This window comes from Pteropus alecto, unplaced genomic scaffold (genome assembly GCF_000325575.1).
Source record: "Pteropus alecto unplaced genomic scaffold, ASM32557v1 scaffold270, whole genome shotgun sequence".
Taxonomy (NCBI): Eukaryota; Metazoa; Chordata; class Mammalia; order Chiroptera; family Pteropodidae; genus Pteropus; species Pteropus alecto.
The window spans coordinates 7277094-7301894 of record NW_006430735.1 but is presented as its reverse complement, the minus strand read 5'-3'; the positions used below and the strand labels follow the sequence as shown (position 1 = coordinate 7301894).

Sequence of the window (24801 nt, the reverse complement as noted above, 5' to 3'; positions counted from 1 at the left end):
AAGGAAGGAAGGAAGGAAGGAAGGAAGGAAGGAAGGAAGGAAGGAAGGAAGGAAGCCTGTATTCAATTAAAGTATGTTATTTAAGCACAGGCTTTTTTCTTTTTTCTTTTGTTTTTAATAAATTATGGATTCGTACTTGGGAGGTGTAAGTTGGTGCTTCTTTGCGAGGGAGCTAGTTAAGAACCTCATTTGGCATTCTACTATTGCTGAAAGCTTTAAAATTCAGTAAATGTATCTAAAATTATTTTAAAGGAAAATATGAGATCATGGTTTGGTATGAGAGTCTGAACCTGCTTAAAAGGCACCACAGAAACATTGAAATGAGACAACTCATTAGCAATGAAGACTTTTAGATGCTGTAGCAAAGGTTTCTCTAGGACAGTATTTCCCATACACCCTTCATCCTAAGAATCAACAGGGTTATCTGTGAAATATGCACATTTCTGGGTCCCACCACAGATCTAGAGCATCAGAAACTCCCATGGGACAACCTTGGCATTTGTATCTGAAACAAGAAAACTAGTTAAATGTTATGATCAGGGAAGTTTGTGAAACGCTGCTCTAAGAGATTGTTTTTAGAACATAAAGAGGGAGAGTAATGTATTAATTTATTCCATACAAAAGTGATCATGTGTGTGTATGTGTGTGTGTATGTATTTACGTATATATGTACATACACACACACATTTCTCCTATGCTCTTCTCAGGAATTCAGAGACATTTCAAGTGAGTAAAAGAAGAGCCAGTGGGTTTTCTTTTTTTTTTTTCTTTTTTCTTTTTTTAGCATCTCATATCTCTCTGTCCCTTCATATCAGTGACCTTAAGATTTTGGATTCCTCTCTTTTTCACCCCTCACTCCTACCTAATAAATGGTCACCACATAATGTAAAAGTGCTTAGATTAGGAATTTGGAGCTTGAGTTCCAATTCTAGCTGTAAGTCAGAACTATGTGACCTTATACCTTCTTATCACTTTCGTTTTCACATTAGAACACAGATAAGGTTGCATAAAATGTTTTTTTGTGTACCATACCAGCTCCACATTGTTTCAAATATTAAATATCTCCTCAAGCCTTATTTGGGGATCATAACCATATATGATGATTTTTGTGCTGGATGGGAATGTGTGTTCAGGTTTAGACATGTCCATAAGTATTATTTACAGACTTTTATCTATTCCTGAAACCAAGTTGAGTTACAGTTTAATCTAAGGTAAACACTTTAGAAAGTATATTTTCTACTTCTAACTATGAAAAGCATCTTCCAGGGAAATTGTTGACAAGGACTTTCCATACTGACAGCCACATGATAGAAACTGATTTGTTAAGAGAGTAAGAGAATAAATAAATGAATGAACTACCTGGTACCTCTTCTAGGTGCGAACACTTTCAAGTCCATGAGGGCATGGGGAATTAAACTTTTCAGCGAAAGTGTGGGGACTGTCACTGAAAATAATTTTTTCAATACATATAATTGGCTAAGGCTTGGGATTGCAGCAAAACTATATGGAAAGTACTTGGCTGGGCGCAACAGTAAAAATAGAAAAGTGAGAAAGCACCACTCCAGTTTCAAAGGCAAAGATGAGAAGTGTCGTGGTAGAGGTTCGCATTTCCTAAACTCCCTTGTCAGCTCAGCATGTCCTCCGTGTAAATACACATGTGACAGTGGCCTATGAACTCATTCACACTTCAGAGAAGCCCTCGGTTTCCTTTTCTCCCTCCATTTTAGCAGTGGGCAGCCTGCAACCTTTTGATCAAGCTGACTTTGTACATTACATGACTGAACTCAGCTATGCCAAACATCCTTGAGGAAGTTGACATTTGTGTACTTTGAAAGAAAAAAAAAGAAAAGTGAATCCCAACTGTTTCCTCCTGCCCTTTTGATTAAGAGAGAACGGTAAGTCAGCAGGAGAGGTGCTGCTTTTAACAAGCAGGGGTGTACAGAACTGATTGGTATCTTTCTTTGAAAAAAAGTGGAAAAGATTGATGTTAAACAACACTAATCAGAGCTGATTACAGGGATTGAATGAATTCATTGATGGGAAAGAGCCATGGTTCCAGAGACAACAAAGGAGATTAGATAATAGTCAGGGGAATAGTATTTGGAATAGTTCTGCTCATCTCTGCAACCAGGAAGCAGTGCCCCCAGGTCTTTACACAGTCCTTCTAGTAGACTTGTCTGTATACTAAGTACAGTGCTCTGCAGGAAAAGCTCTTCTCCCTAAGCTTTGGGTGGCTGACCCTTTCTCTTCATTTCCATCTTAGCTTTCCCTGATCACCTTGTCTAAAGTGGTGCTTCCATCACAAGCTGGGTGGGCCCTACCCACCTCTGAAACCTCATTTTCCGCTGTTCTCAAAATGTCACCCAGAGCTCTGTCTGAAATGGTCTGTGCTCTGCCTTACTCTGTAATTTTGTTGTCGCCGTTGTTAGTTACCTCTACCTGGTGTCCCTTTCCATCCTCTCTAGTCTTTGCCTGATCTGCTCCTCCCATCCTTCAACTTTCAGCTCAGGCATCATCTCCTCTGAACTTGTATAAACTCTTTATTGAAAGTCAGCATCTCATGCCTCTGTTCTCCCACAGCTATTTATACTTAACTCATTTATAGCAGGTATCACCCTATTATAATTAGTTGGATATTTACTTTCCCTTCTACCTAATAGACTAAAATATTTGAGGGCAGAGACTGTGTCTTTTATTTCTGTATCTTTAATGATAGTAAATACCCAGAATGTATTGAGTTTTTAATTAATAGAGAATCAATCAATCAATCAATCCTCTCTCTCTCTCTCTGCCTACTTCCATGTTTTAAACTAATTGCCTAAAATAAATAGCAGAACCCAGAGGAAGAAATTCTTACACAGAATGGATGACTCATTGGTTATATATTAACCAAAAAAAGTAATGGTACAAAAGAAATGGCAAATTATATTTAGGGGCTTCCACCCCTGCTCTTTTCTGTGCTTTCTATGTTGTTCCGGATAGCACTCGACCTGTAAAAATGAGGAAACCTTTAGGGAAACAGTTTGCTGGACTGATGCCATAATTTCTGCCCAGTGAAAGATTGTGTTACTTATCTTACAAAAATTAGACTGCTGCTATTAAATTTATTATTAATTATAATGCACTGTTTGTATTAGCTTCTCCTTTAGGAATCCCCAAGTACTCAACATACATCATCGGCGTAATGCTGTACTCTGCATCATGTTAATAATCTTATGCATACTGAATGTATCACCTGAGCACTTTAGAATCTTGATAAATATTATCTAATAAATGAATATATTATACTCATTATTTTTAATAATCCCATACATTTAAACTCTCATAGAAATGTGATTTCTTCTTATATAGCAACAAGTAGATGACCAGATCTTCTCTGCCTAACGTATGGATAAAGTAGAAAATATGGGGAATCACCATAGGCTTTTAAATAGGATTTGTCCCAACTAGTTCAGAGTTACAACATTTTAATGCCATTTTAGATTTTACTAGTAACTCCATTTGGGCTTAGAAAGGAGCCGTTGTTTAATAACATCATAAGAATACTACAGAACTAGGGAGGGAAGAACCTGAAGCATTTTACGGTCCAAGTGATGGAGTCCCAAGGATGCCAGATACTGGCCACATTTGCCCAAATGTTGGCTGTACCAGTATCTAAAAGATAAGGAACTCGGGAACCATTTTATTATTACTATGACACTTTCATTTTCACCTTTATATGAAATTATTCTTGAAGTAGTCAATCTTGCACTTTTCAATGCATTCTCAATGCAGTTCTCAATCTTGCATTCTGTAGTATATCTTGGAGATCTTTCCGTATCATTATATAGAGAGCTACTTTAATCGTTTATTCAATTGCACAATATTCCATCACGTAAATGTATCATAGTTTATTCTACCAGTCCTTGTTTATAAACAGATTTTGTCATTTCAAACAATGCTCCAGTGAACAACCTCGTATATAAATCATTTCTTAGATGTGCAGGTTTTCTGGAAGATAAATCCTCAGAAGTTGTTGGTCAAAGGGTTACATGCATCTTAAATTTTGAGAAATTTTGCCAGGAGTTGTATTACTGAGCGGTCCCACTGGCAATATATAGAAGTGCCTTTTTACTCCCAGCCTCAACAAAACAGTGGTTTCTTAGACTTTGAATTTTTGCCGATTGTCTAGGTAAAAGATGATATCTCACAGTATTTTTAATTTGCCTTTTCCTGATTATAAGTGATGCCAAGCATCTTTTCATATGTTTAATGATTTTGGTGTTTTTCTATTAAGTGACTGTTCAATTCCTTTACCTTTTCTATCAGATTCCTGTTCTTTTTCTTATTGATTTCTTACTATTTATACATCAAGCAGATAATCCTTTTATCTATACGCATTGCAAAGATTTTCCCCAGTTTATCCTTTTCTTTTAATTACTTTGCTTATGGTGTATATATTTTTTTCCATACAGACATTTGTTGTTAATATAATCAGATTTACCAATCTTTTCTATTTTGACTTCTAGACATTGAGTCATAAGTAAAAAGTTCTTCCCCATGCCAAGAATATAAAAGGATTTGCCAGTCTTTCTTTTAGTATTTTAATAATTCAGATTTCTATATAGAAAAATATGATCCATTGAATGAGATTTTTATCCAGCAGATATTTTCAGGATAAAGGAGAATCTGAGGAAAGAGAAGCCATAATATTCCCAGAGCTTGATGAGCTGAGGCAGATCTACTATCATTATTTGCATAGTACACTAAAATCTCATTCCTTTCTTCCAGTAGGATGCAATACAATTCTGATGAAAAAGAACAATCTGGATTTTAAAATTACAATTAAGAAGAACCATGAGCCTTTTGAGCTGTTCGCCTTTCTTCTTTCTATATTGATGTTTGTTTTTGTGTTTTGCTTTTTATTTCTTTGTTTCTATAAGAGGCCATAAGCTAATGGCATTACTTTTGGTTCAAATCTACTACCATATGCAATTCAGCACTAAAATCTCATTAATTGTGAAATACAAACTGACATAAAATAGTGCATAGTACCTAGCCCTTGGAGTCAGAAACCCTAAATCCTTCTGCTGTACCCATAGAGCATTTCTCTTTGCCATGATTTATATCTATATAAGATGGAATGAATGAGATCACTATTTCAGTAACACTAAGAAAGCAAATAGATTACATTTTTAAAAATAAGTGCTTTGAGTTCTATAGAAAATTAGTTCATGAAGTTATTAGCTGATGATATATTTGAATTATATGCTATATGAATTTTTGGAGGGAGACTTTATGTAGAAAGTTTTTTCCCTCTACTCTAGTTCACATTTGCTTTCCCTCTTCAATATTTTGCCTGCATTTTCAAAAGTGATCTTTCAACAGGCATCTGTTCTAGGTGCTAGGGGTATAACAGTGAACAAAACAGATACATACGAAAAACCCTTTGTCTTCAAAGAGCTAACATCTGGAAGGGAAGGGCAGAAAATAAGCAGACACACTCATAAAATATCAAGCATATCAGAAATCAGTAAGTGCAATAGAGAGCAATAAAGAGGGAGGGAGATAGAATATGCTGAGAAAGGTATGTTTCTATGATGACTAGAATCCATTAATCCTATACATTTAGCAATGAACCTTCAAGGATATGTAAGGATAGCTGAGAGTTCCAAATACACTGAAATGACTTTCTGTATTATAGGGAGAACTAAAACTAGACATATGTAATCATTTATGAACATATTGGCTCTATTCAAGGCCAAATGACAGTGTATGTCAAACTTATTATCAGATATCCCACGTGTGTTCAGGATACTCACCTTTGTCATCTGAGCTAGACTCACCATCAGCCTATGGGCAGCTCTACAGAATTTGTCGTTGAGAATGAAGGACAAATGCCTATGTGATTAAGAGCTGGTGAGATTCTTGTTTAAGTCATGGGATATGATTAACCTCAATAGTTGAAGCATGATAATCTACTGGAGTAAGACTCATTAGCTATGAAGATCTGTAGTCTGCTTATGACAAAATATGAAATAAGATATAAGCATACCTTGTTTGAAGTGGTCCAGAACTGGGAAGGCTGTAAGGCGGCTTCCCAGGCAGCTATTATGGGTGAAATAATCTGGAGCAAGGTCTCTTTTTAGAATGTATGAAGAATCCTTCTAGTTGAAGTGTCCAAGCTACCTCATAAGGGTATAGACTATGCTGACCTCTCTCACTTGACACCTGTTGGCATGCTGAGATTGGATCATTTTGAGTCTTCGCTTGCCTTTTACTAGATTGGTAACATTTACCTGAACTCTAAAGATAAGAGGGCTACGACATTCGATGAGGCTTTTGTGCCCCTGATTAGTTGACTCTGAAGTTCTCAAACATCACTGCTCTCCCCAAGGTTCTGAGCAGCACATGGTTTATTTCTAAAATTCCATTCTTTCTGAATATTTTCCACAAGTAAAGGATGTCCTGAGAAAAAAAATAGGGCATTAATTTAAGAATAAGTCCTGATACCTCAAAAAAAAAGGCAAGTACCAAGATGCAGCTGGTTGGTAGAAAGGAGTACATCGTCGGAGCATATAGCTTGGCCTCAGTAACATGACACACTCATATCTGATGAGACTAGGGAGAGAAAATAGCACTTCAATCCCAGAGTCAGGTTTAGGTATGAGTTGAAGATGAAGTCAGTACTATTTAAAGTTTTATTTTATTTATAGGACTCACTAGTAAGGTGGGGTTTCCGAGAAAGTAGAAGACATGGTTTCTGTCCCGGAAGCTTTTCAATGTAATGAATATGATGAGGCTAACACAAGTATTATTGATATGTATGACTGAAACTTATAACCAAACATACAGAGAAGTAGGGCACTAATTAATTTACCTAATTGGACAGCTCAAGTGAAAGGAATTTTATAACTATTCTGTGTCGTGTATGAGATAGGGCTATCGCTGAAGTATTGTTATTGCATACAAATATTATTGGACAAAATAAAAAGAAGGGACTCATCTCTGGAAACTGCTGGAGTGGTTTCAGGAATTACCAAACCAAGGAGGCTGAGGAGAGGGAGATAAGAGGATCTAGACAATGCTGCCAGCACACAGACTGTTCCTGGTATAGTACTCATAGACCCAACCTCCACCTGAACCCCTGCTTTACATCAAGTCTTCATTTCAATCTGTTAAGGATCTTTTTTTCTATGATTTTATAATGTAATTGCTCTGTGATTTGATAATAGAAGTTAAGCCTATACATTTTCATAATCACCTTCTCCAGAACACATCCATTATGCAAAGGAGGTAAACTTGTAAAGCAATAATGATAATGTTTTATTTTAGGTGTACTAAGTGCTTTCATGTATATTAGCTCCTCTGGTCCTTACAATAAACCTCTGAGATAGGTGCTATTCATTTTAGAGGTGAGGAAAATGGAGTCCTAGAGAAATTTTATTTGGAGTTCTCCCCTGTGTCTGTCTGTCTCTGTCTGTCTGTCTCTGTCTCCCTCTCTCTTCATCCCCCACTCTCACACTCTTTTGATCCTGGCACAGAAACTAATTCATTCTCTCTCTCTCTCTCTCTCTCTCTCTCTCTCTCTCTCTCTCTCTCTCTCTTTCGCGCGCGCGCGCGCACGCACACACACACACACACACACACACACGAGTAGTAGAAAGTTAAGAAAGCACAAGGCTCTGGGAATGGCTTGTACCTCTGAGTAAGGATTCATGAAGATCTACCTGGAAGGTTTGGAATTAGCTTGACATTTTGAGTCTCCGCTCGCCTCTTACTAGATTTGTGACATTTGGCAAGTTTTTCTACATTTCCGAGTCTGGGGTTTCTAATCTATATAAAACAGGAATGATAATAACAACAATGGTAACAGAGGTATTTTGAGAATTAAATGTAAAAGTGTAAGTAAACTACCGAACCCCTAGAAAATAATCAATAGAAGTTAGCCACAATAAAAATAATGATTATCATTATTATCTTATTTTCAATAACAGCAGCAACAGAGGTGGGAAACTTCTTAAATTTGTTGAAAGGAAGATAAGATACTTAAAAGATGAATATTAATACCAGGTGTTTACATGGAAGAGAGGGTTATTAGCTTTCTTCAGAAAATGATCCTCAACAAGTAAAGTATTAAAAGGCGTAATCATTAGGTCGATGGCCTGAGAGATAAAACACCAAGTTCTTCCTTCAACTTACTTAGCCTTTGAAGATGCTTGAGGGCTAAGTATCTTGCAAGGAAGATCCCTGTAAGTTTAGAAGAACAGAGCATTTCTGAGTCCTCCAGAAACTATTTCAATGCGAACACTATAATAATTGTGGGGCATAATGAGGCCACTTCTGCTCCATCGTGAGATCTCGTGTACTGTTATGAGGTGATACAGGGATCATGCTTTTCAGGAAGCAATACCAAATGGAAGAAGATCTATAATCTTCAGAAACGTCACATATAGCCTATGCGGCCCCAACAATATCCTAGCTATCAAAAAACAGTGTGGCGGTAAAAGTTGCCTAGGAAGGTATATAACAGAACAGCTCATAGAGCTGTTTTGGGTCCCTCCACCTAAAGAAATAAAAAGAATCTTTCTTACTCCCAAAGAAGAGTAGAGAAGAGACTTCCACACTGAACACAACCCACCAAAAATTCCACAGTTGTTATTGTTGGGTCAGAGAAATACAAGTTGTTTTTTTAAAAAAACTTTATTTATGCTTTTCTAGTGCTTTCGAATTTCTTGTAACTCATATGAATTACTTTTGTATAATTTATTTTGGAGATGTTTCCTTTTAAAATATCATATATTAAGTTTTTACATTTTTACTACAGACAAAAATAAAGCAGAAAAAATTCTTACCACTCAGATATATTTACTGGCCCTATTTTTCAAATATACAGTTGAAAATTTCAAACAGAATAGAGAAGTATATAATTAAAAGTAAATTTTTTTCATCCCTCCAATCAAATGTTTTGTATATCCTCCCCCCCAAAAATGTTTATGTATATATCAGTATACATACATATATGTCCTCATTTTATTCATACAATAGGAATTGTACCACATGTCTTATATCTTGTCCTATAGCATATAAATCTACCTTATTCTTTTTTAGCAGCTTCACAGTATTCCTTATAAGGGTGTACCACAGTTGTTTAACCAGTCACTGAATATTTGGTGGCTGCTCTTACTTTTATAATCAGAGAAATGCAATAACCCTTTTTAAAATGTGTTTGCTAGACCTTAGCCTAGAGTAAACTGAACACTCTCTGCTTATTATATGGTCACAGGAGAAAAATCACTGTATGTGTGTGTGTGTATGTATGTAAGTGTGTGTGTGTGTATGTATGTGTAACATATTAGAGATGATTGCTTTGATCTTTAATTTTACAGTTTAACAGTTTTGTAGTATACAATATCAGAATGGCCACAGGCAAAGTGGATAATGTCTCTTTGTGATCTGGTTGAATCGTGGCCTCACATGGAAGTTGGCATACTTCTTGAAAGTTTTAATGCAGTCACTGATTACAGTGTCTGAGATTTTACTGCAATTTCCATTTGAGTTAAAACTGATTTTGTCCTCAAAATAAAAGCCTTTAAAAACAGAGAAAATAATTATTTTTTTCCATGGCAGGAAGTCTAAATCCTTCCATTTCATCACCTAATATAAAAAAGAAAAGTACTAAGAAATCATTGAAAAGTTAGTGCAAAAACAAAATCCCTTTTGAATATCTGAGCTTTGGAACTTTATTCTCCAAGTACCTGCTAACGTCCTAGATACCCAAGACAGAGAGAACCAGATGCAGAAAAAAAAAATTTATACCAAGACTTATTGTGATGCTAGTAAAAAGGCAATTGAGGCTTTTCAAACTATTTTGCTGCAGGTTAATTTTTTTTTCCCCCATGTGCTTTCGAATAGGAGGAAGAATTTTGTTTGTGGGCATTGGCATGATTGCCCTATGTGAAATGTGGAATTGCACAACTCTAATACAAAAAAGGAAATGCACAAGCAAGCCATATTCTAACCTTGAAAATCTGCTTGCTTTTAATGACACAGTGCATCAAGGTCAAGAGAAGGTGCCCTCAGCAGATGAAAGATTTTCAATGTGAAAAAGCTTCATTTACATTAAAAATATATTGAGTTACACACGATTTCTAAGGAACACTTGGTTGTTCTAGTTATAAACATGGCTCATTTCTGTTATCATGTGTCAAGTAATGTTTTTACTTCATATATTTCCCTGGCAGGTGTTTTCTGTAGAAAGGCAGGGAGAGAGAGGTGAAGGAGGAAGGCACTTCTCAATATCTTGTTATAAACCCACTAGGTGTCACTGCTTTCAGTGGGACTCCAGAAAGAAAACTGTCAGAAGACACATGTGTGCCTTGATGAAAAGTGGATTTCATGGCACCTTGAGTTTTAAAGCTCTGATGTACATGGAGAGCTGCTTAGGAGCCTTTCTCGTGTTTACTTGCACCTGTGGTTCCCGTGCTTTATTATATTTATACTTGAACCATGTTTTGTTCAGAAATAGTTCGTTGAAGCTATTCTACAGCATGTATCTCCCTTAACTTTTTAAATACACAATGAAATTATTAAAGGTGTTTGAATGCTTTGGTAACGGAATACATTCAGAAGGCTTGATCTCACATCCTTTATAAGGCGCTTGAAGGATGAGATGCCACATGCTTTCATGTCAGTGATATGGAAGTGATTTTCTTCTTTCCTTTTTTTCTTATCTTGCCTTTCATTCTGTGTTCTTTCTCTCTTCTTGCTCTTCGTTTCACTCTCCCCATTTCATGAAAATTCATTTATCTGTGACATTTAAAGACTCTGTCTGAGAGGTGTCTGGAGCCGTGGCCGACTATGTACGTCAATAGTGTCTTGGAATCTGGCACTCTGTCAATATTTGGGGGCCTCGGTAACCGCACTTAAATGCACTGTCTGCCAGCCATCACGCTCTTAGTGTCTCAGAAACGAATCTGAACGAAAGCATATTAGCATGTCGGATCCTTTCACAACTGGCAACACTTTGTAGACAGTATATGGGCATCTTGCACTTGCCCTCTGCACCTCTCTATTCATCTGCTTAATTTATATGATGTCGTTTTCCCCCTCTATATAAAAGTAGGAATCTCCAAAAAATACTCTTATGAAACTGAAGAAAACAGCATCACTGTACAATCTTGGTTTAGTGGGTTTTATAATATATAGCTACATATGTAGGGACTATATTTTCTAATATATTCTAAGTGTTTCTTTTTGCTTAGGTTATGATGCTCGGACCAAAATTGTTGTTGCTATTTAATGGGAAAAAATATGTATGTTGGAACATTCTAGGTAAAGTTTTGCTAGTTTATGTATGAGCCTAGTATGAGCGAGATTTAGCTGTATTAAAAAAAAAGAAATATTAATGGTTTGAAGAGACAAGGTTATTCTCTGAAACAGAAACTATTTACCTTTTCAAATATTTCTTAGTGTCCTCCCTACTATGCCTGAGTAATGGCCCATTTGTGTTTCGAATCATTAAAGCATTATTACTTCAACTTCCCCTGAACTGCCCCAGATGATAGCATATTGGCCTTTCAAGGTTTGTAAGGGAAACGAATATTAGGGTAACATTTTAGTTACTGAAACTACTTTGTGCTCTCAACCCATATGTAACCTTGACCATATCTCGTAATGAGAATACATCAGGAATCTTAACTTTAAAAAACAGAACAGGAAAATGAAAGTTTACTAGTCTTATCTTGGAGATCTGCATCCAACCTAGGATAAGCATGGACGAATTTGATCAGCTCTAGGTCATGCTCAGATGAAATAATCCAGGTGTCCAGATATCCAAGTTAACTATCCTGGAACTCTTAATGTCTTTTGATGGAATCATTAATGGCCTCTTTCTTAGACCCATTGGACCAGCGATAGCTCCTTGGTTTAATGAATTCATCCAAGTTTCTTCTCACTGATACATTCTTCCCAGTCTGGATTTTCAATTCAAGTCCCTAATATTTGAGTACTTGTTTTCATGTGGGTTTCCAGGATCTGCTACACGTCATAGAAATCTTTAGATGGCTGGTATTGAAACTGAAAAAAGAACTGCCTAACGAACAGCATTTATGCAGTTTCAGTACAAACACTGAAGACAAACTCAGGACCTCTAGAGCCTTTAGTTATACTTCAGAAAGGGAAATACACATATTTATTTGCTTCATAATTATGAGTCATTTGTAAGGCTAGAAGTTTATTTGAGCAGCTATAATTGCTGCCTCCAGATTTTATGTCATAATACAGAAGTCATTTTATGAGTTCAATCACTCATCATCTTTAGTAAGAGAAAGGCCTTTGGGAGTTTGTATTGAACTAGACAGCATGGATGGACAAAAGAAATGTCACAAGAGCTCCAACCACCAGAAATCATCTGGCAATATTAGGGCATGCCTCAAATTCAAAAAAGAAAAATGGGTACAGGGATTGAGAGAATAGCAATAAGGAAAGCGAGGGTCTACATGGATTTGTATATGGCCTGCATCAAGAGATTTGGTATTTTTCTAATTCATTTACAATAGAATATAGTAACATGTACAGCTTCTAACAAAGAAATAAACGTGCTGTCCCGCCTGTCTATACTTAGATCTGTTTTTGTGGTCCGAGAGAGGAGAAAAAAAAACCAACAACAATATGCCACATTAACCACAAGATTTTTACACCACCAAAACTTCATCTCAAGATATAATAGAGCACATTTTCAACACCTTCTCCAGACGGATTAGGAATGCGTCTCTATTACTGCCATTAAGACTCATCTGCTGGGCTAAGAACTTACCCTCCTCTGGCTCTGGATTCGAATTTTATGAGTATACATTATAATATCTGTTTTTATTGTATACTGTTTGTTTAATGTTAGCCATTAATCCTTTCTGGGGCAGAGGAAGAAACAGGAATGAGATGAGAACATAGAATCAGCCTGCAGAATTTATAGCTGAAGACAGAAGAAATTTTGTTTTCTTTTGGATCACTTTAGACACGCTTCGGAATTGCATTTAAACTTTGATAGGTTGCAATTTAACCATTAATACTAAAATGTTCTCTTGCCTAAAGCAGGCAGGATTTGGGTACTTCTTCCTTAGTAATCCTTCTTCAGCTCTTTCTTCTCTAGTGTATATTTTGTCTACTGATCACAGAGTGAAATGAGAAAAATGAGAACAGCAGGATGAAAGTGCAGAGGGAGTATGTCTGATCCCACCTCAGCAGAGAAGGCACATATATTAACTCTTCGGGCTTGGCTACCCCTGCCAAAAAAGAAATAACTGCTTAACTGTAAGGCTAATAATCAATAGAACATTGGAAGGGGTTGTTTAAAAGGTCTATCTTAACATAAAGTAGAATCTACTATTATTATGGAGATGAACTTTCTTGTGCCTCTGTGATGCCTTAGTGATAGACACCACTCAAACAGAGATCCTCAACCCCCACTGCAAAAGACACAAGAGGTAAATGGTCTATCTAGTTCCAGTTCCGTCTTATGTCCCAGTCACAGGCGTGCCTTTATTCAGAAATCTGTCCCCTCTATTTTTGGCCAATAAATTGTTATTCTTGTTTTTAGTTCATGGACTGAATGATTTTATAATGATCACTACCTCTGCTTTCCTACAAAGTTCACTTGCCAACTTTTAACTCAAAAAGACCCCAAGTAAGAGGTGTTAAAGGAGTGCTTTTTAGTACTTACTTCAGGATCTACTTAAAAATAAAAAGGTTAGCAATGAATTTCTGATGTACATACACCAAATGAGAAGCATTGCCTTCTTTTTTGAAGAACTGGGCTTTCGAAATAACTATATGCTTCTCCATAATCAAAGTCCTTTTCCCCCCAGTAATTATTAGGCATATTCATTTCAGTCCTACTCACGTAATAGTGGCCTGGAAGCTGTCTGCTTAACTAGCAGTCATGGATCCAGGGACTTAGGTGTCCAGAAGTCATGAATGTTGAGTTACTGTATGTGAATCTCTTGGAATTGTATGCTAGGAGTAGAAAAGATTGGGTAGGTATAAGGATAGATTATGCTGGTAGAAAATATATAATATAGATTTTTATAGAAAAAAGTTCTACCATGACAATAGACTGGTCAAAAATAGAGACTAGATTGGTCAAAAGAATAGATTGGACTAATTAATATATTTCAGAGGGAGATTATAAATTTCAAATGAGCTGTTTATGAACAACATTGTTATATTTAATGCAATTTTAAAATAAAGTCAGTATAGAAATTCAAACACATAAATGGTGCTTTATGGTCAATCACCCAGGAAGCCTGCATTTGTTTGTGCTCTGGCTCAACTTTCTGATTGTGGATGATGATATTTTCACATATATATGAGAAAATATCATCATCCACTTCTAGATATTAGAAGTGGATGTTTAATGTTAGACATTAATGTTCTAATTCATTTATATAGATATATACGTATATATCTATATACCTATACTATATTATAGTATATTATACATATACTATATGTATATAGATATATGTGTATATATCTATATAAATATATAGATATGTATATATGTATATAGTATATGTATATAGACTATATAATTCTCTGCCAAAATGAAACTCAGTACTTGGGAAACTGTACCTATATATAACCATTTTAATACTTCTGTCTGCAAGTTTTAGACTTGAAAATCTAACCTCTATGCAATGAAATATCCCAGGAAAACCGCAGTAAAATTGATTTGGCAATCCTTTAATGATACCAGACACTAGCTGATGACCAACACAATGCCATGCAATATATTGTTTTCTTTCTTGGCCCAGTGAGAGCTCTGGCAAACTGAGGAAAAGCTAGAGGTATGATCTAACTCCACTTAACTAGCAGAGATTTTAATTTTGTCTCAAAAGACCCCAAAATAAAAAACCCAGAGAATCTTAACCAATTTATTTGGTGTTAAGCACTTCAGAATTCCTAGGAAATGATTATTAGGGTATCTGAGTCAAACAGAGAAATGTAGAAATGGTATGCCATTGGAGTTCATCGTGAAATCTGGTTTTTGATCACCTTGATTAAACACGTTTTCTAATATTAACAAACCTAGTGTATTCTAAATGATTGGTAGTAGCATTTCAAAATCTGAAAACAAAATCGATTTTAGTTGAAAATTATATTTTAATAAAGAGTAGCCAAGGAAGAGTGATGCAAATCATATTAACAGCAGGACATCGGAGATTGTAAACAATTGTAAATCATGATTTTAGATGGTGAGGATAGGGTATGCATGTTTTCAGAGTATGGTGTGTTTATGCACAGTGTCCAAATAGCAACAATTTGAGACATAGGTATAACCACCACTTCAGAGGGAAGACAGGCATTTGAAATGAACACTCAGTAAAACATAAAATAAATATAGAACATTGTTCGCATTCTTAAAGGAGGGAGAGCCAATCTCACAAGTGGCAATTCATCCCGTGATTCCTTCATCACTTACATATAAAATTTCATATAGCTATATTAACTTGCATGTGTTAGTAGCTGCTAAACTAATACCACATACTGGGTATGCATATCCTCATTGCTTCCTTTATGTAAGATTGTCTTCTTTCTCCATAAATTGTTATATGCTAGGAAAGGTATATAACTTTGTTTCTTTCAAATCTTCTTGCAATTCTCAGATATCCCATGATACGGTATAGTTTGGTAAATGCCATTGATGGACTGAAAATAAAGAATGACTAGTTCTGTGGGCAAAGTAATATCTAGAAGTAGAGCATAGAAAGTTAATCAGAAGTGTGAAATGTAAAACTAAAATTCAAATGTAGTTGTAATAGTAAAATATATAAGAAGTATGCAGAATATAGACATTTCTACTATATCCTCTGAGCATAGATCAGACACTTAATCATACTTGTTCTAAATTCAGCTAAAATTGGATATGAACATCTTGGAGAGAAAGAATTATAAAACCCCTCCCAATAAAATTTAAATTTAATATTTTGAGAAAAAAATTCTTTAAGAAAAAGTTAAAGACATTGAATTTTTTTTATCTTATGAAAAAGAAGGTTGAGATGATGAGTTAATACCAGTTTTTAAGTTATGGGAAGTAAAAACATCAGACTTTCTCTCTTTTCTTCACTGAGGACCCATCGTGATGATATACGCTTATACAGCAATAGAAAATCTTTAGGTTTGATAGTGAGGTAGGCTCATGAGAGTGTGGCTTCTAAACACTGAAGAGAAGTTATGGGTTTGTCATCTATGAAGCTCTTTAACTTAAACAGGCTAGACACATCTTTCTGGAATGATCTACATGTGTCAGAGAGAAAGGAAGGAATGTTTTCTCTAGGTGACACATTTTTCAGGAGTTTCTTCTCTCTCTTTTTAAAAGCCATTGTTATTCAGAAACAAAAACTGTTGAACTCTACCAGGATTTGGCCAAAGTAGAAGCAATAGAAGTGCCACCAGTATTTTAGTAGAGAATTCTCAGGAATCCTACTGTGTTACCTTTGGTTCCATATGGTCACAGATGTAACCACGATACTGTTACCATCATCTCCTATAATAATTGATTTACTACAGACTTGGAATTGTGGATACAACTGCTGAAAAAATTTACTTGTGAACAAAGAGATCAGAGTATATTGTTCAGTGTTCTGTAAAAAGGTATAGTAGTAGACTTTTAGTGGAAAAGTTATTACATTGCACTCTCTGCTTGTTGCTGTCAATATTCAAACTCAAACCCATTACTATTAAACTGAAACCATTCTCTTCCTATGGCACTAAACGAAATATTTTTGATTCATCTCCAAAAATATGAAGCCAATATGTGTTGGTGATATTTGTTATAAAATAAAAGGAGGCTTCCATAGAATGGAATTAGGGAAAAAGACCCCCTCGATTGAAAAAAAAATCTACCAAGGTCTTTGTACTTGCCAAGTACTCTTCTAGGAACTAGAAGTACACAGATAAATAAGCGTCCATCACAAACTGATGGGAGGAAAAGACATGTAAATAGCAAACTGCAGTGTTATGAGATAGGTATTAGAGTAAAGGTATGTGCAAGATACTGTATAAATTAGCCTGGAACATTTCTAGTTTCCATCTACGGTCTTAGTATAATTATTCATAGGATCCTTTCACCCTCAAAAGTGTCCCTGTTTCAACAATAAATTATATGGCCTCCGTATAAATAGCTATGGCAGTCAAGTCTGCCTCAGGTTGTCTAGCAAGATTTTTCTCAGACTAGGACAGAAAATTAAAGAGATTAAGAATGCTTTGCCACACACATTATCTACATCCAAATGGAAATGAAAAGCTAGGTAGACTGACTTTCTCCCAGGGTTGTCCGAAGGGTACAGTGGCAATTTAACTCTTGTGGGGTGAGGGGAGAGGGACAAGGCAGGATGATTTAAACCCACGTGTTGGCATATGCTATGCACAGGGTTGTCATTAAATGAGCCATTAATTCCCCAAAGCTCTCAGGATTGAAAGATGGGGTGTGAAAGAATTAGAAGCCATGGGGGGAATTTTAGAATTTTAGAAGGTTCAGTATAAGGGAGAACATGTTGTACAGATGGAAGGGTCCTAAGGCAGGGCTGGGTTGCCTATGAGGCTGAGAGCCCATGGCCCTGGCGGTGTGCAGCACAGGCCAAATGGCCACCACGCGCAAACTCAGGCACCAGATCGAGACTCGGACCACAGGTTATTTAGATTCTCTGCACATTGCCCTGTGATCTAAATATTCTACATTATGGGTGGTGCCTTTTTGAGTCGTGCTTCGTCAGAAAACCCCTACAAGGAAAAATAAAAAATAAATTAAAAAGGTAGAAATATGGAAAAAAAAATGGTTTAGATGAACTAAAACCTCTTGCGATCTACTCTGAAAACACACTAAAAAGAGATGAGGGAATGTCAACACAGATCTCCTCGGGCTTATTTTTTGCTACTCATACAAAAACAGCCACCATTAGACACACACTGTTCAGAAGACATGCCTCACTCAGAGGTTTCCACCTCTTGGACGCATATTCATTTTAAGATAGAGTAGCTGCAAAGTCTTGCTTACTAGTTTGATTTGCATAGCCTTGAGTTTCATACGAATGGGACCTGTGGCAAAGCTATCATTAAAGAGAAACAAAGCAGAAGATTGAACAAAGGATGCATTCTGTGCAAAGTTTGAAGTTTAGACTGTTTCGGTAATCCTTGTCATGGTAAGAAAGATGCCCGCCCCTTCCCCCACCTAAAAAGAATAGCAGACAAGTGACAAAAGGAGGATTCCTAGAGGTAACAGGGGAGCAAAGAGTAGGGTGAACTAAAGGCTATACAGATGAAGAGAGAGAAAGCAGTTGACATGGACACAAGGAGATGTGGCATCTGTGAATGCTGGCTTTCATAGCACAGATGTACATGATTAGGTTAGAATCACTTTCACCTTCTCAGTGTATAAAAGTAGTAATAGGTCAGACTGGGGCAAAAGGAATGACATCTTGATGGTGCTCAGAAGCCTAGGAAGGATGGCAACACAGCCAGAGCTAGTTCTCACTGGCCCTTTTATATAAAATTCTTGAATAGCTACATTTACAGATTAAAATGTTTTTCAGTAAACACAAGACAAAAGTCTTCTGCAGGCTGGAAACGACTTTAGTTCTTCAATGGTTTAAGAGTACAAGGGCTTTGGAGTAAGGGAAAACAAGTTTTAAATCTCTGCTATGTGCAGATTTTTAGTAAAGAAGTTAAATTTCTCTGTTTTAGTTCCAACATGTGAAAAAAATTGATAATACATACACCATAGAGCTTATGTAAAGGTTTTATTATACATGTAAATTGTATAACACATGTAATGTCTGGCAAATGATTATTGACAATAAAATTTTTATTGAACAAGGACTATTATACATTTCTGTAACATTTCTCTGTCACCCATACCAAGCTCTGCCTCATTTTACATCATTACTTTCTGTCTGGTCCTTGACATTTCAGCCTCTGGTGCAGCTTTGCTTTGCTTCCTCGCCTATTGTGAGCATCGATCTCCCTGCCTCCAAACTTCATGCTTTCATGTTCTTTAAAACAGGTGTTCCTAACCCCTGGTCTGCAGACTGGTAGGAACTGGGCTGCACAGCAGGAGGTGAGTGGCGGTTGAGCTAGCAAAGCTTCATCTGTATTTGCAGCCGCTCCCCAGCGCTAGCATCACCGCTTCAGCTCCACCTCAGATCATCAGGCAGTAAAGTCTCAAAGGAGCACTGGTCCCTGGTGCCAAAAATACTGGGAACTGCTGCTATAGTTAGAATTATTTGTAAATTCAGTACCAACGATAGACAAAAATTTTAAATCATAAGTAGGACACATGACTTTTAGGAAGTACTATTCTTGTTCTTGAATTCTGAATGCACTCTTCATCTTTTATATCATTGACTCTAAGGCCATTTGTATTGCGTAAACAAGGAATAGTATTATTTTCTACCCTTTTCCCAAAAGGTTAAAATGACTCACCCAAAGTTACTCAGTGATCTCACATGTAGAATCCAATGAGACAATCTTGAATTCTTGATTCAAAATCTGCCAGGGTCTCCATTTACATAAAAATGTCAGTCTAGAAGGATGACCCTAAGTGTTAATTTTATGTTATAATAGTAATTTTTACATTTAAAATGTTTTCTGGATTTGGCTTGGCCCTCTGGTTACCCACAGAATACAGGGAGAAGGCTGTGTAAATTCCCTTCTCAACAGTTAAAGCAGTCCTTGTCACCAAAACTCTAATATGTGAGATCACATGTCAGTGTCTGTGCCATAGTCAGGTCCTGGCTTCTCAGGATCTACTCATTACAAGTGAATTTATGTTCCTTGAAGCATATGGCCTTGATATATGATCCCAGAGCAAAAGAGCAAGGTATTTTAAGCTGGCCACAATTTTATTGACTCTTACAGGCTTGCTTTGTAGTCATTCCAATAAACTAGATGAGAAATTTCTGATGCTCCAAGCTATCCAGTCCCTAGGACTCCATTTCATGATTCAGAGTCCAACTAAACAACTTAAGAGTGCTTTTGTGTGACACTGTGACCACAGGGATAAATAATTGCTTAGTAATTCTCTTTGAGGCAGAAAATTCTAAACGTGGAGGAACCATTTCCCCTTAATGGGAGCCAAATTGCAGAGCACAGAGAAACGCTACAGACATGAAGACAGAAATCAACACTTGCAAAAGATGAGGAGATGATCACATCTATCGGAGACCAGGGTTTCATTTGGAGCAGAGTAGAAATTCAGAATGGGATGAATTAGACTTGGGCCGGGGACTGGTACCGGGCGTGACCTGTAGGAACTGGGCTGCACAGCAGGAGGTGAGTGGCGGATGAGCTAGCAAAGCTTCATCTGTATTTGCAGCCGCTCCCCAGCGCTAGCATCACCGCTTCAGCTCTACCTCAGATCATCAGGCATTAAAGTCTCAACGGAGCACTGGTCCCTGGTGCCAAAAATACTGGGAACTGCTGCTATAGTTAGAATTATTTGTAAATTCAGTACCAACGATTGACAAAAATTTTAAATCATAAGTAGGACACATGACTTTTAGGAAGTACTATTCTTGTTCTTGAATTCTGAATGCACTCTTCATCTTTTATATCATTGACTCTAAGGCCATTTGTATTGCGTAAACAAGGAATAGTATTATTTTCTACCCTTTTCCCAAAAGGTTAAAATGACTCACCCAAAGTTACTCAGTGATCTCACATGTAGAATCCAATGAGACAATCTTGAATTCTTGATTCAAAATCTGCCAGGGTCTCCATTTACATAAAAATGTCAGTCTAGAAGGATGACCCTAAGTGTTAATTTTATGTTATAATAGTAATTTTTACATTTAAAATGTTTTCTGGATTTGGCTTGGCCCTCTGGTTACCCACAGAATACAGGGAGAAGGCTGTGTAAATTCCCTTCTCAACAGTTAAAGCAGTCCTTGTCACCAAAACTCTAATATGTGAGATCACATGTCAGTGTCTGTGCCATAGTCAGGTCCTGGCTTCTCAGGATCTACTCATTACAAGTGAATTTATGTTCCTTGAAGCATATGGCCTTGATATATGATCCCAGAGCAAAAGAGCAAGGTATTTTAAGCTGGCCACAATTTTATTGACTCTTACAGGCTTGCTTTGTAGTCATTCCAATAAACTAGATGAGAAATTTCTGATGCTCCAAGCTATCCAGTCCCTAGGACTCCATTTCATGATTCAGAGTCCAACTAAACAACTTAAGAGTGCTTTTGTGTGACACTGTGACCACAGGGATAAATAATTGCTTAGTAATTCTCTTTGAGGCAGAAAATTCTAAACGTGGAGGAACCATTTCCCCTTAATGGGAGCCAGAAATCCTGTAAGTGCTTGAAATGGCATTCACAAGTCTGAATGGTAAACAGATAAAAACAGGAGCGCACCAGTTGCACAAATGACTTGCTTGTCACAAACTTGTCATTGCAGTAATCTAACATTTCTTTTGCAGAGCTCGATGGAAAGTATGGAACAAACAGACCCTGCTGACGTTTTGGCTCTGCTAAGCCTTCCTCCGAGCTAAAGCATCTGCAGCATCTTCCTGTTCTAGACCCTTTATCTGCTGAAGTTAGCTGATACTGTACATGTCAAAGAAATGTTTGACTATTGCATTAACAAGTTGATGACAAGCAAGTTATTCCTGCAGCTGAAATACTGCTGCTTTTAGCAGACTGCCATTTTGACCTTGATCTTATTACACGGAAGAACCCTAACAGAGTGGAACATGAGGGAGATACCAGTATTGTGGCCCCAGGCCTGTACAGATAAACAAGGATCGCCTGTCTAGGGCTTAGGAGCAGTGGTATAGTGGACACACCAGGCAGTTCCATCAGGGTTATGGATGGGATTTCCTTGTAAAATGTAAATGTTGCAAACATATTAGACGGTCCCAGGAATTCCTCTTGATGGGATAAAGAGAGCTGCACAGAAATTCATTTCCTCTGGCACCTCCTCTACCTCCCACGCACGTGCCCACACCCAGGCCTGTATATACTTTATAAAATGTTACTAGCTGAAAAAGTTAACGAAAATGGTATACACATCGTTTTTGCCAGTTCTTAGAGTTCTTTCTTTCAGTAGCCTCTTCCTACCTCCTCCCTCAGTCAGTATAACATCTGGAACTATCCAAACCTAATCAGAACCATGCTCTTATTCCCTGAAAAGTGAGGTATGTCCATTAGCCTCCCCACAGAAACCTTCGAGAGCCTTCTTTAAGACTTCACCAATTCATCTGCAACTTCAGCTGCCAGCAGGGAGTGCTCATACACTGTGCAACTTTCGACTCTTGCCTTTCTGTTTGAGGAGCCTTCCTCCCCTGGGAGACCCACCCTTGGTGTCCCCAGAGTGTACAGTCAGGTGGGTCTCAGGCTTATCAGCATACAGAGCCAAGCTGGAGCCTGTAACGGGAGCCTTGCCTGTTCTTGAGTATTTTTGCCTCTGCTGGTGCCATAGGCATATCAGCACTTGGAACAATGGAGCATTCGCCCTGAGTCTTTGGCCTTTTCAAAAGCTGAGCTTCTCTTATTCAACAAGGTGTCAGATGCCCTGTATTCTTTTTAGACCCTTCATTAAGGGTGCATTGATAGTGTCTTATCTGGTTTAGATATTGACGTGAAACACTCGCATTCTCAGACATTTTCTGGCTGTTGCCCCAGGTGCTTTCATTTTTTAAAGTCTTATGTAAAAATGATTATCATTGTTCAGCCATGAGAACCCAAATTTCTTGCCAAAGTTGTGATGGGGCTTAACTTTCTTTTATATTTGGCACATTGACCACAGTACTGTCTCCCAGATGAAATGTTTTACTCCCATCCCAAATATCTCATGTTGTAATCTATACCTCAGCTTTGTTACTTCAGGAGGCAGGTGGGAAGGGTGTGAGAAGAGGGTCCTGTGTTTTACCCAGTTGAGTATATTGTCCCTGGGGAAGGAAATGAAAGTAGTTTGTGGTGGCACTTATATTTTCTGTAAAAGAAAACATGAAAACAAACTATTTGAATTTAAAATGGACTTTTAGTGACTTTTCTTTTCTTTTGAAAGTTCCTAATAGGATTTCAGTAATGATGTTGTGTTCTCTTTCCTAATAGAACTTAAATGGCAAAGAAATGATATGCTATTTTCGATTCTGGAAAAAAAATAAAAATCATTTTTATGGGAACTCTCTTCTTAAATACACATTAGGGAATTGATAATGGCAACAACAAAAAATTTTCTCTCTTCCCATTTAGAGGGATAGCTGATTAGTATATATGTTGTATGTGTCTTTAATATATATTTACTTATTTGTTTATTTGTCTATTTATTTTAAGAAAGCAAGAAAGGAAGGAAGAAAAGAAAACTTATGTTAGACTAATTTCATTAGATTCATAGAATTTTAAGGCTGGAAAGGAGCGTCACTATGGGGCTCTGATGCTGTGTCACAGCTGCCCTTAGCGATGTGGTTATTTAGACCCAAGGATGTTTAATAACATGAACAAAGATGTACAACAGGATCATGGTAGAGCTGGGCCTGAACCAAGGCCCTACTTTCAAATCCGGCAATGTGCTCTCTCAGCAATTACATTAAATTTTTTTAAACTTTCTTTTAAACAAAGATAGTCTTATTTGAATAATTTAATGTGCTTAAACCTAATAGGGTACTTGCTTTCGGAAGAACTGGGGCCACGTGCTGGCTATGCCAACTTAAGGGTATATGTTTGAACAGTTTGGAGACATGTCTTCCTAAGTGTTTTATCTGAGTCATGTTAGGAACTGTTATAATTTCAGTCCATTTTTTTTTTTTTTCTCAGAAAAGTTTTCAAAGAAACACTCTATTGCCATTTAGGTGCCTGAAAATGTATATATATTTTTAATGGATCTGTTCTTTAATAAGTGTTCATTTAAATAGGTCATATTCTAACATTCTTAGAGATAAAAGATCTTTTATTAGATTAAAAGAAATCAGTTTTTTGTTCCCACTTTTAGCCAGGTTTCAGTTGGTCTTTGTAATTGTCAGTTTCAACACAACACTGGTTAAGTCGAAACATCAGTGTTTTCGTTTGTTTGGGCTCTTTTAGTCTTAGTTTAACACAACAGGATAAATAAAAAACGCGTTTACCTTTTTGCACCTATGATAATTACATACTCTATTTTTCATTTATGCAAAACTTATTTTTGAGGGTTTTCTTTTTGTTTCATTTCTCCATTTTTGCATTTTCCAAACATCTGTACCATGGCTGGTGGCAAGAGTAGCAGTGACTGGCACTTTTCCTCCACGTTTTGAGAGAAAGAGAATTGGCTGGAATAAAACCTTGCTTTCCGTATGGTCGACTCGAAATACTGCATTGAAAAGGTATCGTCTCTTTTTCTTTTCTGAAACCAGAGGTGAAGCCAGTGAACAAATAGCTATATTGATGCCAGACCACCTGTTGATTCACATCAGAAAAGTCCTTGGCAATGCATTCCCCACTTCATCAGTCGAAAAATATCAGTGGATGGATGTTCTTTGTGTGTTGGTAGCATCATATCAACAATATATGCTTCTGGCTACTCACTTAAGAAAGCCTACATCCTATACATAGTCAAGAAATGAAAGTTTTGCTTTCGATTCAACAAAATGATCACTTTATAAGTATGTTTGGCTATGAAGTACTTATTGATTCCTGGAATATTGGGATCTGTTGTCAGGGATAGTGAAGAGAAGATGACACTAAGTACTTTCTTTTACCTTAATTAATTCTAGTTAGCAAAAGCAATAGTCTTTGTCTAATCAATTATTTTAATGTAAAATAGATCAAGCATATGAAAGTATAA

General features: G+C 36.8%; 1 protein-coding gene across 18 annotated transcripts in view; it reads left to right on the top strand.

Moving 5' to 3' along the window:
* ZBTB20 (zinc finger and BTB domain containing 20) overlaps positions 1-24801 on the top strand; it is a 396848-nt gene that overhangs the window by 143821 nt on the left and 228226 nt on the right. For 9 of the 18 annotated variants that reach the window (XM_025051329.1, XM_025051334.1, XM_025051346.1 and 6 more), the window contains one exon: positions 24241-24340. The exons of the other annotated variants lie outside the window; for them this stretch is intronic. The gene's annotated coding sequence lies outside the window, so the exon portion shown is untranslated. The remainder of the gene's footprint in view (positions 1-24240; positions 24341-24801) is intronic. 18 annotated transcript variants of the gene reach the window in all.